This window comes from Nuphar pumila, chromosome 6, assembly GCF_984573655.1.
Source record: "Nuphar pumila chromosome 6, dmNupPumi1.hap1.1, whole genome shotgun sequence".
In the NCBI taxonomy this organism is placed as follows: domain Eukaryota; kingdom Viridiplantae; phylum Streptophyta; class Magnoliopsida; order Nymphaeales; family Nymphaeaceae; genus Nuphar; species Nuphar pumila.
Window position 1 is genome coordinate 22,506,981 of NC_143254.1, and position 15,605 is coordinate 22,522,585.

At 40.4% G+C, this 15,605-nt stretch overlaps 1 pseudogene; it reads right to left on the reverse strand.

Annotated features, from left to right (window-relative positions):
* Positions 1-630: 630 nt before the first annotated feature.
* Positions 631-6,928, reverse strand: LOC149834311 (pectinesterase 3-like; annotated as a pseudogene).
* Between the last annotated feature and the right edge of the window lie 8,677 nt (positions 6,929-15,605).

Consider the following 15,605-nt stretch of genomic DNA (forward strand, 5'->3'; position numbering starts at 1 on the left):
CATCGAAAACAATTTCCTTTTTTATAAGAACACTGAGTAATAAAATAATATAACCTATAACAATGATTGATTTACATGAGAAATTCGTACTAATTCTTTTAAAAACTGTATCAATATTTTTCAGGAACTGTTTGAATGTGCATTTTAAATAAAAATGTACTGTAACTTTTTAAGCCCTCACGTATCCGTATCAGTGGCCTAACCTGTTTCTGGCAACTATGGGTAGGAACATCTAGCAACAGAGAATGTTCAAAGAAAAACAGCACAAACAAGGTACTACAACGACAAAAATCAAAATGGGCATCATGCAAAATAGTAGAAAATGTAAAAGGAAGGAGAGGTCGCTAGTTCAGGTAATGGGAGGAAAGATACGTTTCTAATAGCGCGAGTCCCTTACACACACAAGAAATTGGATAACTCGACTAGTGATCAAACCATGTCAAACCCAATTTTAGGGAAGAGTCATTATACAGACAATTTCCTGTGGAAAACCAAAACCAATGAATACAAATGTATAGAGATAAACTGAAGAAGAAAAACAAAAGCGTTGTGGTTTTAACAATAGGTCCAGTTCCAATCACACGCACACACACACTCACACGCACGCACACTCTCCCCGTTCTTAGCATGTCATAAGCCCGCCGAGTAGGTAACTCCAGTGATCGCTGGATTGTATCCCTTCCAAGTGACTCTGTTGGCTGTTCCCGAACTGGGCCCCTCGTTCTGGTACTCGGCATAGAATATGGTATCCGGGGCTGGGATGGTTTCATTAAACCGCAACTAGCCGGCCGGATTCACCACGCTTCCGATCTTAGTCTTCATGATAATAGTCACGGAGTACCGCTTCCATGGCCTGCCAAGATATGTTGGTGCTGTAACACCATTGCCATCAATCTGACATTCATGAATGGATATCCCAGTGTTCTGGTTCGGGTCCTTCCTTCCTTGGGCCGTGACAGCGTTCTTCTGGTTGCTCATTGGCTGCCTCGCTAGGATCATGCAGTTCTGGAAGACGACGGCTGCATTGCCGAAGATGAAGTCGACGGTGCCGGAGATGGTGCAGTCCTTGTAGAATTGCCGGTTGGAGTGGGCATAGAGGGTGTATTGGTAGCCTTCAAATTTGCACCGGAAGAACACCGATTGGTCCGAACCGACCCGGATCGCGGCTGCCTGCTTTTTGCTGGGGCCAGCCGTGTTCTCGAATCTGGCCATGAATCCGCTTCCGGTGACAGCTTCATGGGAAAATCAAGGTTAAGTAAATTGATGGGATTGAAAAATAATCGCATGTTTGATTCCTGTAATTTGATCCCCTGTACTATGGAATCTAAAATATACACAATTCATATCCCAATAAAAATATTGAGAAAAAGATATTATTATTATTATTATTATTATTATTATTATTATTATTATTATTATTATTATTATTATTATTATTATCACATTGGCAAAGAGAAAAACAAGGGCTGATCAGGTGGGGTCGTTTGTTTCACCCAATTTACACATCCTTGTGAAACTAGGGATGGCAGTGGGGCAGGGCGGGGGACAAGGTCTCCTCAAGATTTTATCCTCCACCCCCGCCCCGCCTCCCTGGAGGGGATAGATTTTATCCTCCACCCCCGCCTTCATCCCCGTTTCATGTCCTCCATCCCAGGTTCAAACCGGGATGAGGCGGGGCGGGGCGGGGATATTGCGGGGAAAAGTGGTCGGGGCGGGGATGAGGCGGGGCGGGGAAAAGTGCACGTCCATCCCCGCCTCCACCCCGGGACGGGGATGGATTTTAACCTTCGTCCCCGCCTCCATCCCCGTTTCATACCCTTCATCCCAGGTCCAAACGGGGCGAGGCTCCGCTTTCTCCCGGTCCACTGCCATCCCTACGTGAAACCCTCCATTTTCATAGCGGGTCAAACAAACACCCCAGTGGGACCCACAATAATCATGAGTTACTTTCCAATGTTGGCCATGCATTTACTATGCAAATTATACCCATGAATGAATTTACTTATGCATTTTTTCACATTAGGGATGGCTTTCCCATCCAGTGTTGTGAGAGGCGTACGCCTCAGTACCTGAAGCGTACGCCTCAGAGGCGAGACGCACGCTCAAGGTACTGAGGCGTTGCTGTGATGCGCCCCTCATCAACCTCCGACCAGTTGTGACCACCGACCACCGGAGTTGCTGTGCTGCAGCTGCTGCTCAGTCTTCTCCGACCACCGGACGACCGGCATATCCCTCGCTTCCGTACCAGCTGGGCGGGTGGTCCTTCTCTTACTGCCTCCCTTCCCACCGCTTCACTTCCATTCCAGTTGTGAGAGGCGTACGCCTCAGAGGCGAAGCGCAGGCTCAACGCCTCGCTTCGCCTCATCGCATTTAACAACCTTGTTCCCATCATTGGATGCTTTGCCTACGGAGTCTTTTCTTGTTAGTGAGAATGAAACTAACGACTCTAGTATACCGCTTCACCTCAGAGCCTACCATCTTCAAGATAAGGTCAGGCAGCTGTAAGGCCCAACAGCGGATGGTAGGCTCTGAGGTGTTGCATCACGCTAAAAGTGTGCAATGTGATTGCACCTGATTTTCCCTCGAGAAAAACCCTCCATTACTGACTGCAGAGTGGCAGGCTAACCTTTGACCTTAGGCTCTAACCATCTAGGCTTGGACCAACTCAACCTGTCAGCTCATCGATCACACATCTAGGCAGCAAGATCCTCACCAAAAGGTGCAGTTGAGAATGTAGGTGTGCCATCGACGAAGTTGAGACTGCCAGAGATGATTGTGGTGTCCATGCCATCTCCGATCAGTATGACGTTCTGCCTCTTATTGTCGATCACGATGTTATCGACGTATTTCCCTGCCTTTATGTGTATGATGAACCTCTTGATGCTCTTCAATGGCACCTTCTTGATGGCCTCTGAGATTGACGTCTCAGTCCAAGACCCATCCTTAGCGACCACTATATCAGCTGCACTATATATTGATAGGATTTTCCTGAAGCAGCTTCCGGTCTTTCGACATCAGCCACGCCGGGAATTCGCTTGACAAAGGTGAAGATTGCTTGCCCGGGAAGCCGAGAAGCCGGCGGTGAAGTGGGATGTTGAGGGTCTTCAGAATGCTGAAGATCTTGCTGACAATGGCTAGGCTGTTGCTGGTGAACTGGGTTGAGTTACTTAGTGCTGACTCCATCCTTTTACTGAACCCACCAGTTGTGTTGTCGAACCCATCTAGGCATGAGTCCATATTGGTGATAACTGAACTGAGCCAAGTCCTAAAGTCGTTCACTTTGGTCTGTGATAGGATGTTCTCTCCAGGGTTCTGAACAGTTGCAGAAGCTAAGTCATGCTTTCAGCAGGTTTACTTTTTTTGGTAGGAAAAGGATGGAACACAAAGTCTAGCATATAATGGTTGAAGGAGGTCTAAAATTTGTATCAATTAAAGGACAAAACTAATAGCCTATTGCATCAAGCAATTGGATATCCAATGTGAAATATCAATATACGAAAATGAGCCTTATTTCTATATTTTGAAATTAAGAATGATAAATCTAGTTGTTCTTCTTGTAATTAGTCATAAGAATGGCCTTGCATGAGTGACTGGTACCAGCTTCCCACAGTATTTGGTAGGTATTTCCCACAGCAATAATTTTTTTTTAATCTTTTTTATTCCAATTCAGTAAGTAAGTGGGGAATAAATAACCTATACACACTTGTCGCCTATTTTTCAGGATATGGTTTGCACTTACTCTTTGGTATAAAAATGGGTCCATTTTCTACTTCCAAAAAACAAAGAATGGGTCCATTTTCTACTTCCAAAAAACAAAGAATGGGTCCATTGGAGCTTATAATTGGATTTAATTAGAGCCATAAATTCCAACAAATTGAGGACTAGATACAAAATTTTAGCTCTGGCTAACTTTTGATCTGGATTGAGATCCACTCTGCCTATTGTCCAATGAGAATCTAGGTTTAACCCATGCCCGTCGACATCCCCAAGAGCCCCATCTTTGTTTGGTTGTGGACCCCCATATGCAAATGGTTTTGTCAGATTTGCAGCCTTTGGTGGGTGCAGAAATGTGCTGAAGCAAGGAAAATAAACACCAGGTTCACCCAATCACGCCCAACTCAAAGGAGGAGAATAAGTTTGACAAGCAACCTAACCACACGACCCAAGTTGGCGAAGCCATTACTGAAGGAAGGCTCCCATAAATGCTTGCCTCTGACGTGAGAAAACTATGACATGTCAGACAATTAAAGAGAAAATCCATCAAGTGGAAGATCCAAAGCAATGGTGCCATTATCCGAATCGGACCTGTATCGTTTGGCCAGTGAATCTGCCGATACGGATTCTCAAGTGAATCTTCTAAATCGGCCAAAAAAATACTACGTGTCAATCAAAACGTGATATGTGTAAAAGTAAGAGTCAGTCAACCCATGGTTTGGGTATTTACTGAGGATTGAATTCGGATTTCTGTAATCAGAGTCCAATAACCTAACCACTAGACCATGAAACTAATTGGTGAGCGAATTTTGTTCTCAGTGGCACATATGACAAAAAGCGAGAGTTTAACTATCGAACAAATATGTCATTCTTAAGAGATGAAATTGAGGACTTAATCTATTTCACGTCTGATGTAACATGAAGAATTGAGATATTACAAGACTTCAACGACTTCATCTATTTTACGAGTGCAATTATGGAGCAAGTTTTGTTCTCATTAGTGCTGGACATAACGGATTTGGGTTCAACCCATTGGGTTACCCTGACATGCCTCTTAGTGAGCCATGGGGAGTTAGTGGGTGGGAGTTACATGAATGTAAAGAGTAACTGCCTTTTCCCCTCATTATATAAGGGGTAGGCTGCCATGAAAATGATGAGAGATTCATAGCTGTTAGCTTATCCCAAATTTCACATAAGGTTTACGTGGTATAGGGTCCTGCTTACCATCGACCTAAGGCCTAGGCTCATCGTAGGCATCGATCGACTGAGGAGAATGCCGAGCACCCGCACATCATTTTCATGGTGTCTTCAGGTATGCTTTGTGTGTTTGATTCTGAAGATATGCCTACATTGAGTTATGGGCCCACATTGCACATTTTTGTTGCGCGTCAAGTTTTTTCTTTTGGTTCTGCTAGTCGATTGCAATTGTCGTCGTGGAGCGACGTAAGTTATAGGTTGACATCGATTGTCACCATGAGTCAACTGGTTTTTTTCGGCAGTCTGTCGCTGTGGGGCGACAACAATTCTTGGCATCACATCCACAAAAAAAAAATGGATCACCTTTTTACCCATGGTCGTCAGGCTTCAGGGGAATTTATCGGTGTCGGGGTTGCCGCAGATCATCGTCGAGGGTGGGGGGTGTTTCGCCAGATTGACGACGATGTGTGGCAAACCCCTTCCCTGTTCTTTCTACAGTCATCAAACAATGGGGATTCTTCATGTTGTTGGAGAATCGGGGTCGGCCATTGTTGGATAACCTCCCAATGTGCAAGGTTCGATGTCACCGGACTCCTCTCGGTTGATCACCAAAAAGGGGTTTAAAAAAAACCTTTTCTTTCCCTGAGTTTCCTCTGCCGTCGGGGTTGATGGAGGTTTCGTCGTCGATGATGTTGACATTGGTGGTCACTGGGTCGTCGGCAGACGACGCGGGACGCTGGCAAGCGACGTGGGTTGCTGGCAAGTTGTCGATCAAGTCGAGACGTTCGGTTTTCTGAAAAAGCGAATGCATTTGGTTTCTCAAAAGAATCGAATGCACGCCTTTTAGTATTCTTAATGGGTGATTCGGGTCGGACTGGGTACTCTGACCTGTTAGAGACCCGATCCGACCCATTTTGGGTGGATCAGGTCTCCCCGGATCCACCTGGATCCGGTCTCCCCGGATCCACCTGGATCCGGTCTGAGGTTTTGTCCCAGGACCAGACCCGAACACACAAGACATCCAGGTTTGGGTCTGATCCTGTGGACTCTGACCCATTTACTAGCGGGTCTGGGTCTGAACCAGTGTTTTGGATCAGACTTAGGATATGTTCCTCTAGTTGAATCCGGATTTGGTTGGGGTTCAGATCAGTGATTAGATCTGACCCGGTTGGATCAGAATCGTACCCATTTGGTTCTGGGTCTGGTCCCATCTGGTTGAACAAAATTTAAGATCCAGAACTATTTGGACCCAGTTATGATCCAGGCCCATCAAGTATTTGGGTCTGGATCTAATCTGAATGACTCAGATCCAATTTTGGATCGGATCAGACCTAGCACTACAAGAAAAATGTTAATTAGCGACGAAAATTTGTGACATAAATAATCCATCGTAAATTTGCGATGGGTTAGCTAGAGAAAACTAGTCGTCCTTAAAATTGGAATTAGCGACAGATAAATTCTGTCTCAAAATCCATCACTAATTAGCAACAAAAATAATCTATCGTAAATTAGCGACGGATGAGCGACAAAATTTATCCATCCCGAATTTGCGCCGAAAGAATTTTGTCGCTAATTTGTAGTTGGTTGCCACATTGGCAATACGTGTGCGGCAACTTTCTACCAATCAAAGCACAAAGCGTCATGCACCTCAACCCTATATAAGTGCATCACCATCTTCTGGTTCCCCATCATCGGTGTCACGATCGCATAAGGCCGACCCCGTCATCCTCTTCTCTGGCCAGACCTATGAGCGCAACCATGCCTACGTCTGGTTGTACTCCAGCCAGACCTGTTGCTGCTCTCTCGGCAATCTCATGGCTTCGCGAGTTTCAATATCGAGCACGATCGCAACCCCTCACCCCCACCGACGACGACAATGAGGCTTAGAACACCCGCCGGTAGGAGCTCTCGCTAGTACTGACCGAGCTCCCTCCACCACCACTCGATCGTCTCTGCCTGCTTCACCGATGCCTCACGGGCCTCAGCGCACCTGCGTCGCACCTCTGCGGCTGGCCATCGCTTCCCTCATTACTATAGATCGATGAGCAATTCCTCGACAAACACTTCTCCAGCAAAACTACTGAGTTGGAGAGGTCCATTGGTGATGATCTGTCTTCATCTCTCAGCTCCATTCGTTTCCTGAGGTCGTCGGCAACCCATTTTAGATCGTTGGTGTCGCAAAGAATTTTTTTTAATTTTTATTTGTATTTTTTTTTTGCGACGGATTAGCAATGGATATTATCGGTGGCTAATATCCGTTGCCAATTTAGCGATGGATTATGGATGAATATTTATTTATCGTAAAACCAAATTTAACGACGAACTCACGACGGATCATGTCTGTCGATTATCTGTCGTAAATTAGCGACAAAAGTAGCGACAGATCAGTTATGTCGCTAATTAGCGACCAAGAATTTTTGATGGACTCTATTCGACGCTAATTCGTTTAACGATGGATTTGTGATGGATTAGCGTCGGATAGATTCCATCGCTAATTAACGTTTTTCTTGTAGTGTGGATCCTCTTTGGATCTGGTCAGACCTAGATTCTATTTAGATTCGTAATAGGGTCCAAATACTGTTTACACCTAATTCGGATCAGGAACTGATATGCCCCTTCTTGAGACCGGTTCAGAGGTATTTTTGACTGATTTCTTTCGATTTTTCACCGGTTCTGAATGGTAAAGACCTTGTTTTTCATAATTTTATGAAGATGTCGTGATTTTCTCATTCAGTTATAGGGTTTATGAAGTTTTGTTTACACTTGGTACCAATTCATAAGGTTCAAAACTGATTCAGACCCTTTGATGATCATTTCAGTACCGTTTTGGACCGACTCGAGATGTTTTTAAACCGGTTTCAGCTTGAGGACCTCAAGTTTTACCCATATTAGCATGTTTTTGTTATTTTTCATGCTTTATAAAGTGTTTATTCTAAAGAATGCATGACTTATGCATGTTAATTCATGTGTTTTATGTTGGTTAAGTTATGCATAATGTTTTAGGCATGAATTATGACTAAATTCATGACATTTTATTATCAAAACTAGTTTACGCTTATAAGTTGAAGCATGAACTAATATTTTGATGATATAAAATATATTTTGTCATGAATATACATGCATTAAAACATGTGCATGGGCATGCTCTATAATACAAATATATTTTTGGTAAAAGATCTTGAATGACTGATTCATGTAATCACCAAAGTGATCTGAGTTGTGTTGATTAAGAATTCTTTAGACAATATTAAGATCCATTATTATTATTGTATGTGAATTTGGAACACAGCGACCTACCTTTGGGTAGGTCGTTGTGTTCCAAATTCATACAGGGTATAATAGTAAATGTGTATTCCAGCCCATGAAGTATGTTCGTACCCAAAGGTACAATGTTGAATTGTCTCTGGTTACATGATCTACTAGTTTTACCAACTGAATCTAATTCCTTGATAATTAAAGAGATGGAGCAACTATGAGTATTAGCGTTTCCACCAAAGTGGAACGATAATGACTCAACTATGCTTGTCTTAGAAAAGATAAAAATAAAGGGTCTCACTATTAAATTTTCATCACGAGTCTCATCTGAACAATAATAGTAATGTCTTTTTGTTTTTTTTTCTTGTATCAGGTTTCTTCCTTTTCGACGGTTCTAATAATATCCCCCTATTCGGCATATCAATTTTTTTTTATTGAAAAGAAATTATGTTATTCACTTTGGGCTATATGGATCTAGATCTGGCCCTTAGAATTGACAAACCTTCTGCTCTTACAGAGTAGAATACAACCGATCAGAAGGTTGCCTGTAAGAAGTGAGAGAGCTCGAATAGACTTAGCCTGTTGCTTTTGCAATTTCGAGTGGCTAAGAATATTTGAGGTGTCATTCCTCACTATAGGACAGTGAATAAATTTTTTGGAGCCATTGAGTTTCAATTCATCACTTCTAATAAGGCAAGAGACAATACACTCATGTCCAAATTAGTGTCTATGAAATATACTGGTGACAGTCACATCCGACAACATATTTTGGAAATGAGGAATATTGCATCTCAACTAAATGTCATGAAGTTTGCCATCTCTGACTCCTTGCTCCATCTGATCTTAACGTCGTTACCTACTAAGTATGGACCCTTCAAAATCTCATACAATACATATAATGACAAGTAGTCTTTTAATGACCTCTTGGCCAAGTGTGTTGAATAAGATGAGAGATTAAAGGGTGAGAGGGTGCCAATTGCGCATATGGCCTCTCATAAGAATAAACAGAGATCGGGGCCAAAGAAAAACTCCTTCCAAAGGAAGAATAAGAAGAAAACCTCTGAAGTGAGTTTCAACTCTCTGGCAAAAGCTAAATCTTAACTAGGAGGCTCTTCTATAAAGTGTTTCTTCTATAAGAAGAAGATGAATTGTTTGAAGTATAAGAAGTGACTAAAAAATAAAGGTAATAAGTCATTTGTTTCTCATGAGTGCAATTTAATTCATATTCCATTGCATAGTTGGTAGATTGATTCTGATGACATGATGCGCATTGCTAACTCTTTGCAGGAATTTCTGAATAAGAGGGAACCAATAGAGCATGAAAGAAGCATCTTTTCAGAAAATAGAATGTATTCGCATGTCAAGAACGTTGAGACCTACAGAATTATGTTGGAGTCGAGATTTATATTGGATTTGGTCGATACATTCTATGTTTCATCCTATGGTTAAAACCTGATTTCAATTTCAAAACTTGATAAGTTTGGTTTTAGTTTTAAATTTGAAAACTCCAAGCTTGTTATTATTAAAAAAATTATTAATATAGGTTCTGCATATATGTGTGATAGTTTGTATCGGTTAAAAATCAAAGTCGAAATTCAGGAATCTCATTCTGTTGAGAACACATTGATTAGCAATAAACGTGGCCTAAAAGAAGATCAATCATATTTACTTTGGCATCAGAGGTTAGGATATATCTCAAAAGAGAGAGTCTAAAGACTCGTTAAAAAGAGAATCCTTGGATCCCTTGATTTTACTAATATAGAGTCATGTGTCGATTGCATAAAGACTAAGTAGTCTAACACGTATAAGAAAGATACCAAACGCAATAATAAAAAGTTGAAAATAGTACATACGGATGTTTGCGGCCCTTTTTCACCGTGTTATACGGGTGAAAAATATTTTGGCACATTTACTAACAATTAATCATGATATATGTATCTCTACTTATTATTTAAAAAATCAAAAGTCTTTCAGGTTTTTAAGGACTTCAAGAAAGAAGTAGAAAAACAAACCGGTAAAGTTATTAAGGTTATCAGGTCTGATAAAGGTGGCGAATATTTTGGTCGCTTTACTGAGATGAGATAAAAGAAAGAGCCATTAGAACGATTTCTAAAAGAGAAAAGTATTGTACCTCAGTATACCATGCCTGGTAGTACTTACTAGAATGATGTAGCTAAAAAAAGAAATAATACGCTTAAAGAAATGGTTTGAGCGATATTGAATCACTCAAACCTTCCTTTGACCTTGTGAGATGAAGCTCTTAAAGAAATGGTTCGAACGATATTGAGTCTTGTCACGAGCCTTGGGGTCTGGGACATGTTGGTAAAAGCTTTTGGTCACATATCTAAAGAGTGTGAGTTTCTTCTCAGTCAAAAACTTTAGTCATATAAGAAGCACAATCTATCCATGAATGAATATAATCAAGGGCTCAAGAAAATATGTGATGAACTCACTATCATAGGTAAACATGTTGCGGATGAGACTAAGGTCTTTTGGTTGTTGAACGACTTAGGCTTTGATTATGATGTCTTTGTCACTACTATGCTGAAACTGACCATTCCCTTATATAGTGATATGGTCAGGTTTATGCAAGGATGCGAAGATGTGGTTCATTAATTCAGAGGATGGCGCCAATCATAGCACAACTTTCGTTGGTCAGAAAATGAACAATCAACAATTCAAGAAGCAACAATTCAATTCCAAAGGATGTGGCTTTACTCAAGTCATCCAAGCAAGAAGTCGATCCAATAAAGATGGATCAAAATTTGAAAATCAAAGTTCTAATCTAACATGAAAAAATACAGGACAAGGAAAAGAGAAAGGAGTTCTCTATCAGATTTGCAACAAGCTCAATCACAATGCTCTTAACTATTGGCATAGGTTCAATCATGCGTATCAAGCAGAGGACGTCTCACAGGCTCTGGCTGCTATAAAGCTTGCAAATAGCAAAGATCAAATATGGTTCCTAGATACAGGAGCTACATCTCACATTATTGTTGACTCAGGTAATCTTGGATCTTGTTCAAAATATTATGGTTAAAAATAAATCATGGTAGGTAATGGCGCTAAACTCATCACTCATGTTGGTTATGCTAAAGTTGGAAATAGAACCCAACCACTAAAACTTAATAATGTTTTGGTGATTACTAAGATTAAGAAGAACCTTGTCTTGATGAATCAATTAACTTCTGATATGCCATGTATTTTTGAGTTCTCATCTAATGACAACATGTATGTTTCCTCATACCTCCATCCACAATGATCCACTATCAGGGTTTGCACTGTCAAAGTCGATATGTGCCCTGAAATTCTGCCAACCGTTGGACCAATGAATCAGCCCATGAAGGTGAGGCCTAAATTCCAGTTGCAGGGATGACCGTGCAGCTGGTCTTTGGCCACAAGCAGATCTTTCAACTTGCATTGCAAAGCTGGGGAGCGAGCTCACCATAACAATCTCATGAGCAGGTCCGTGTTATGACGAACAAGCCTAATGCCCAAATCCCCGCGCTGAATAGGGAAGGTCACCATGTCCCAACTGATGAGTGAAGGCCTCCGCTTGATGTAGGGTTTAACATGGAAGTGCCATGTGGCACACTCTTCCCACATGGATTTTAATTAACTTAATTAAATTTACAAATTTTAAGTTATAAGTAGATTAGAGGGTCAATCCAGAGATGGAGGGCTGGGATCAAATAGGGTTTTGGTGGGAGATTATAAAAAGGAATGATAGAGAGAGCCCTACACGATTTTTACTCTCTCTATTTCTCTCCTCAAAACCACCCCCTCCCCGTCTATCTTCTTCTTCTTCCTCACACGCTCTAGGTGGAGATCCATCATTTTTCGTTGTGTTTGGAGTTGTACCTTTGTGCATGATGTAGCGAGAACGATTTGTACCGCTTGAAGATGAATGATACATAGACCCGGCTTGGTCGAGGTAGGGTTTCACTAGCCTTGGATGTATGTACGAGCTAGGGTACACAATCCATGCATAGGAACAAGTTTCTTATGCATCCTTTAACCCATATTTTGGTCCAGATCTGAATAGGATCTGTTCTTGATGCATTTTTATAGTTTCAAAACTCGAAATAGGTTTTAGGGAGATCGGTTTTGAAAAAACCATGTTCTTTATGGTTGCTTGATGTGTTTTATGTATGAAAGCATGGTTTGATTTGTAGATTTTGTATGTATAATATTTAGATGAATTTAAGCATGATTAGATAATATTGTAAAAGATCCAATTTGTTTTTTAAGGTTTTCTATGGTGGATCTTTATGTATGTTTTTATTCTTGATGTGGTTCTTGAATAATATGTTGTTTTATGTAAATTTTGTTTTGACCTGTGTTTGTGTAAATTTGATTTCTATAAATCTAACTGTGAACAAAATTTGAATTTTTATGAGAACCTTATACTCACATAGATGAAGATTTTGGTCCAAACATTATATTCATTTGACTTCGGATAAAGGAGTTATGACCTCTGCAAGGTAAAATAGAAAATTTATCTAAGACAATAACCCTGTTTTAATAGATTTTCATTAGAAAAATTATAGCCCTCTGATTATGTCATATTTTGATCTAATCTTTTTTATAGTTGATTCTTGATACATATGTGAACCTATAATAATAACATTGTATTCTAATTCATTGTACTTATTTTTGAATTAAAAATCAAGCAAGATGACCCAAATTTTGTGTTTGTTTGTATTTTGAACTGTCTAGGGACATAAATCACAGTACAGAATTTTTAATTAAATTTTGATCATGTATTTTGCTCTAAATTCTGGTGAGATCATTGTAGACAAGTCAAACTACTCGTAGAAAGTTTTTTAAAATTTACTTTACTACTTTGGTACCCAGATTGAGCTTGCGTGGACAAACAAGATCGGGCAAGCCTGTTCAATCAACAAAAAATAGACCTCCATTCCAATTTTTTTATAAATTCATCTAAAACGGTTTTGAGGTCAGGTACGAATGTATGAATTATCAACAAATTTTATAGGTCGGGTAAAATTCTATCCACATAATTTTGAGTGTGAGACACATATTTTCTTAGTTGTTCGGGTTTCAAAAGTAGACCCTATGAACATGTAGTGGTTCTTAAGGTGAACCTTATTCAAAATTGACTTGTTTATGCACGGTAAGTAGACCTAGTATGCTCTTGAATTGTACTTTACTTTTGTGAATGATTCGTATGATTTTACTCATGTATGGCTTGTGATTAGTTTTCATAGCATGAAAATGAACTTGTGCATGAGGCTTTAAAATGTATGAAAGGAAGGTAATTCATACTCAATAGTTTCGTACCGTACCTTCTATAACACCAAATATATATTTGTTTTAAATAGGCAAGATGGGGTTAGGCAAACCCCCACCAGTTATAGAACATACCATTTGGTTTTGAACTTGTAATGTCCCAATACAAGGTGACATGCAATGACAACTCCTACCAAATATTAACTTTTAAAGGCAAGCTTGGGTTAGGCAAACCCCTACCGGTGTATTGATGTAAAAACAAAAATATGTTCAAGGATTAAACTTAACCTGTCTATCAGATCTGAAGGGTCAGATGTGCAAAAAAAAAGAAAACAAAAATATTTTATTTTTCACCGGAAGGATTTCCGGTGGATTGAATACATATGATGTGCGTGTGTGAACTATGGTACCTTTTACTCTATTACCAACCTTCAAATTACTTTTCCTAACAAAGCCCCCATCCCATCACAACCGTCGTACACAGACAACTTTGATGTGCCTACCCTATTTGATTGTTATGCCAATGCTAAGGATCTAAACTTTGACAAAGTGGAGCACTCATTCTCCTTTCCTCCATCGTGCATGGGAGACCACAAAAGCGTCCTATACTAAGTTTCGTGTGCTGTGCTTTACAGATACCACCCAAGTGGTATCCCTTATGGTAGGGGTGGCAATCGGGTCGGGTTGGCGGATCGGGTTCACGGGTCAGCATACCTCAATACGAACCTGACCCATTTATTAAACGGGTAAGCTGTCGCAAACACGAACCCGACCCATTTATTAAACAGGTAACCGGACACAACACGATTAACCCATTTAATAAATGGGTCGGGTCGGGTAAACGGGTTGACAGGTCAGGTTCGGGTAAATGGGTTGACCCGCCCGCCTAACCCATTTATTAAACAGGTCAGCCGGGTTGACATACCCCTAACACAAACCCGACCCGTTTAATAAACGAGTTAGACGGGTCAACCCATTTATGACACAAACCCGTTTAAGCAAACCCCGAACCTGAACCCGAACCCGCCTAACAAGCGGGTTGGCTGGTCGTGTCAGATTTTGCCACCCCTAAGCCTAAAGGACCCACTATTGGGCCCTTGGGTGGCAGCGTGAAAATAGAGAGGTAGAGAGACCTCAACGGCTCTCTCCCTCTTCCCTTAGGGTTCTTAAGAAATGCCCAATTGTGAGATGGGTTGGTTTTTGTTTTTACTGAGAAGAGATTTCCTTGAACATGTGTGTATCCTTTCTTTTCCCACCTCCTTCGTTGCCATTGGCAACGATCAAGCTCCATTAAGAAGCGGCAAGGAAGGCAATCTGCTAGAGCCTCTAGAGTGCTGATTCGAGAGCTGTTGGTGTGGGTTTCGTTTGACTAGTGCTGTAAGTCGGCAAAGTTGAAGATGTCTCACCCTTCGTCGAACTTCACCCATCAACCGAGCTTTGATTTGAACCCCCATTCATTCTTGAAACTTATGTTGTCATATTTGAAGACTATGGTAACATTCTTGAACAGAGAAATTTGTTGTTAAGCAAATTTTTAAAATTGATTGCTTACCTATTTATTGTACTGCCCGATGGAATCGATATCCTTGGACTATTTGCTATTTGAATTTGATCTACATATTGAATCTGATTGCATTCCGTTGAATATGACTTTGAGTTTGTGATTGATTAATAAATTAAATGTTGATTGGTAAATTTGAATATATATATATATATATATATGTGTGTGTTGAATGATCGAACCTTTTTTTGGAATTGGATTTATGTATGTTATCACAAAATTTTCATGTTGAAAAGTACAAGAAAAATCATATCAAATTTTTGTTTTTGAGGCGCAAACTAAGTGTTTGGTGAAACACTTCAACCAACTTGAATGCGCCAGTTAGGTTTGAATCTTTTGCTGCATGTTTAAAATATATTTAAATCATATTTGCAAGCTTTAAATTCCTGTTTTTGGTTCATTTGGGTGCTCAAACCAACGACCCAAAATTTAGCCATATTTTTTTTTCAGTTTGGTCTGAGTTGAGTATGTTTGCATAAGTTATTGTTTTAGCATTGCTAGGCTTTTGGTCATTTCATTTTAGGTGTAGTGTCTTAGGGTATGTATTTTGATCGTATACTCATTTTTTGAGTCGGGTTCTTGTCTTTTACTGTTTTCGTGAATTTGGTTCTAATGGGTTAATATA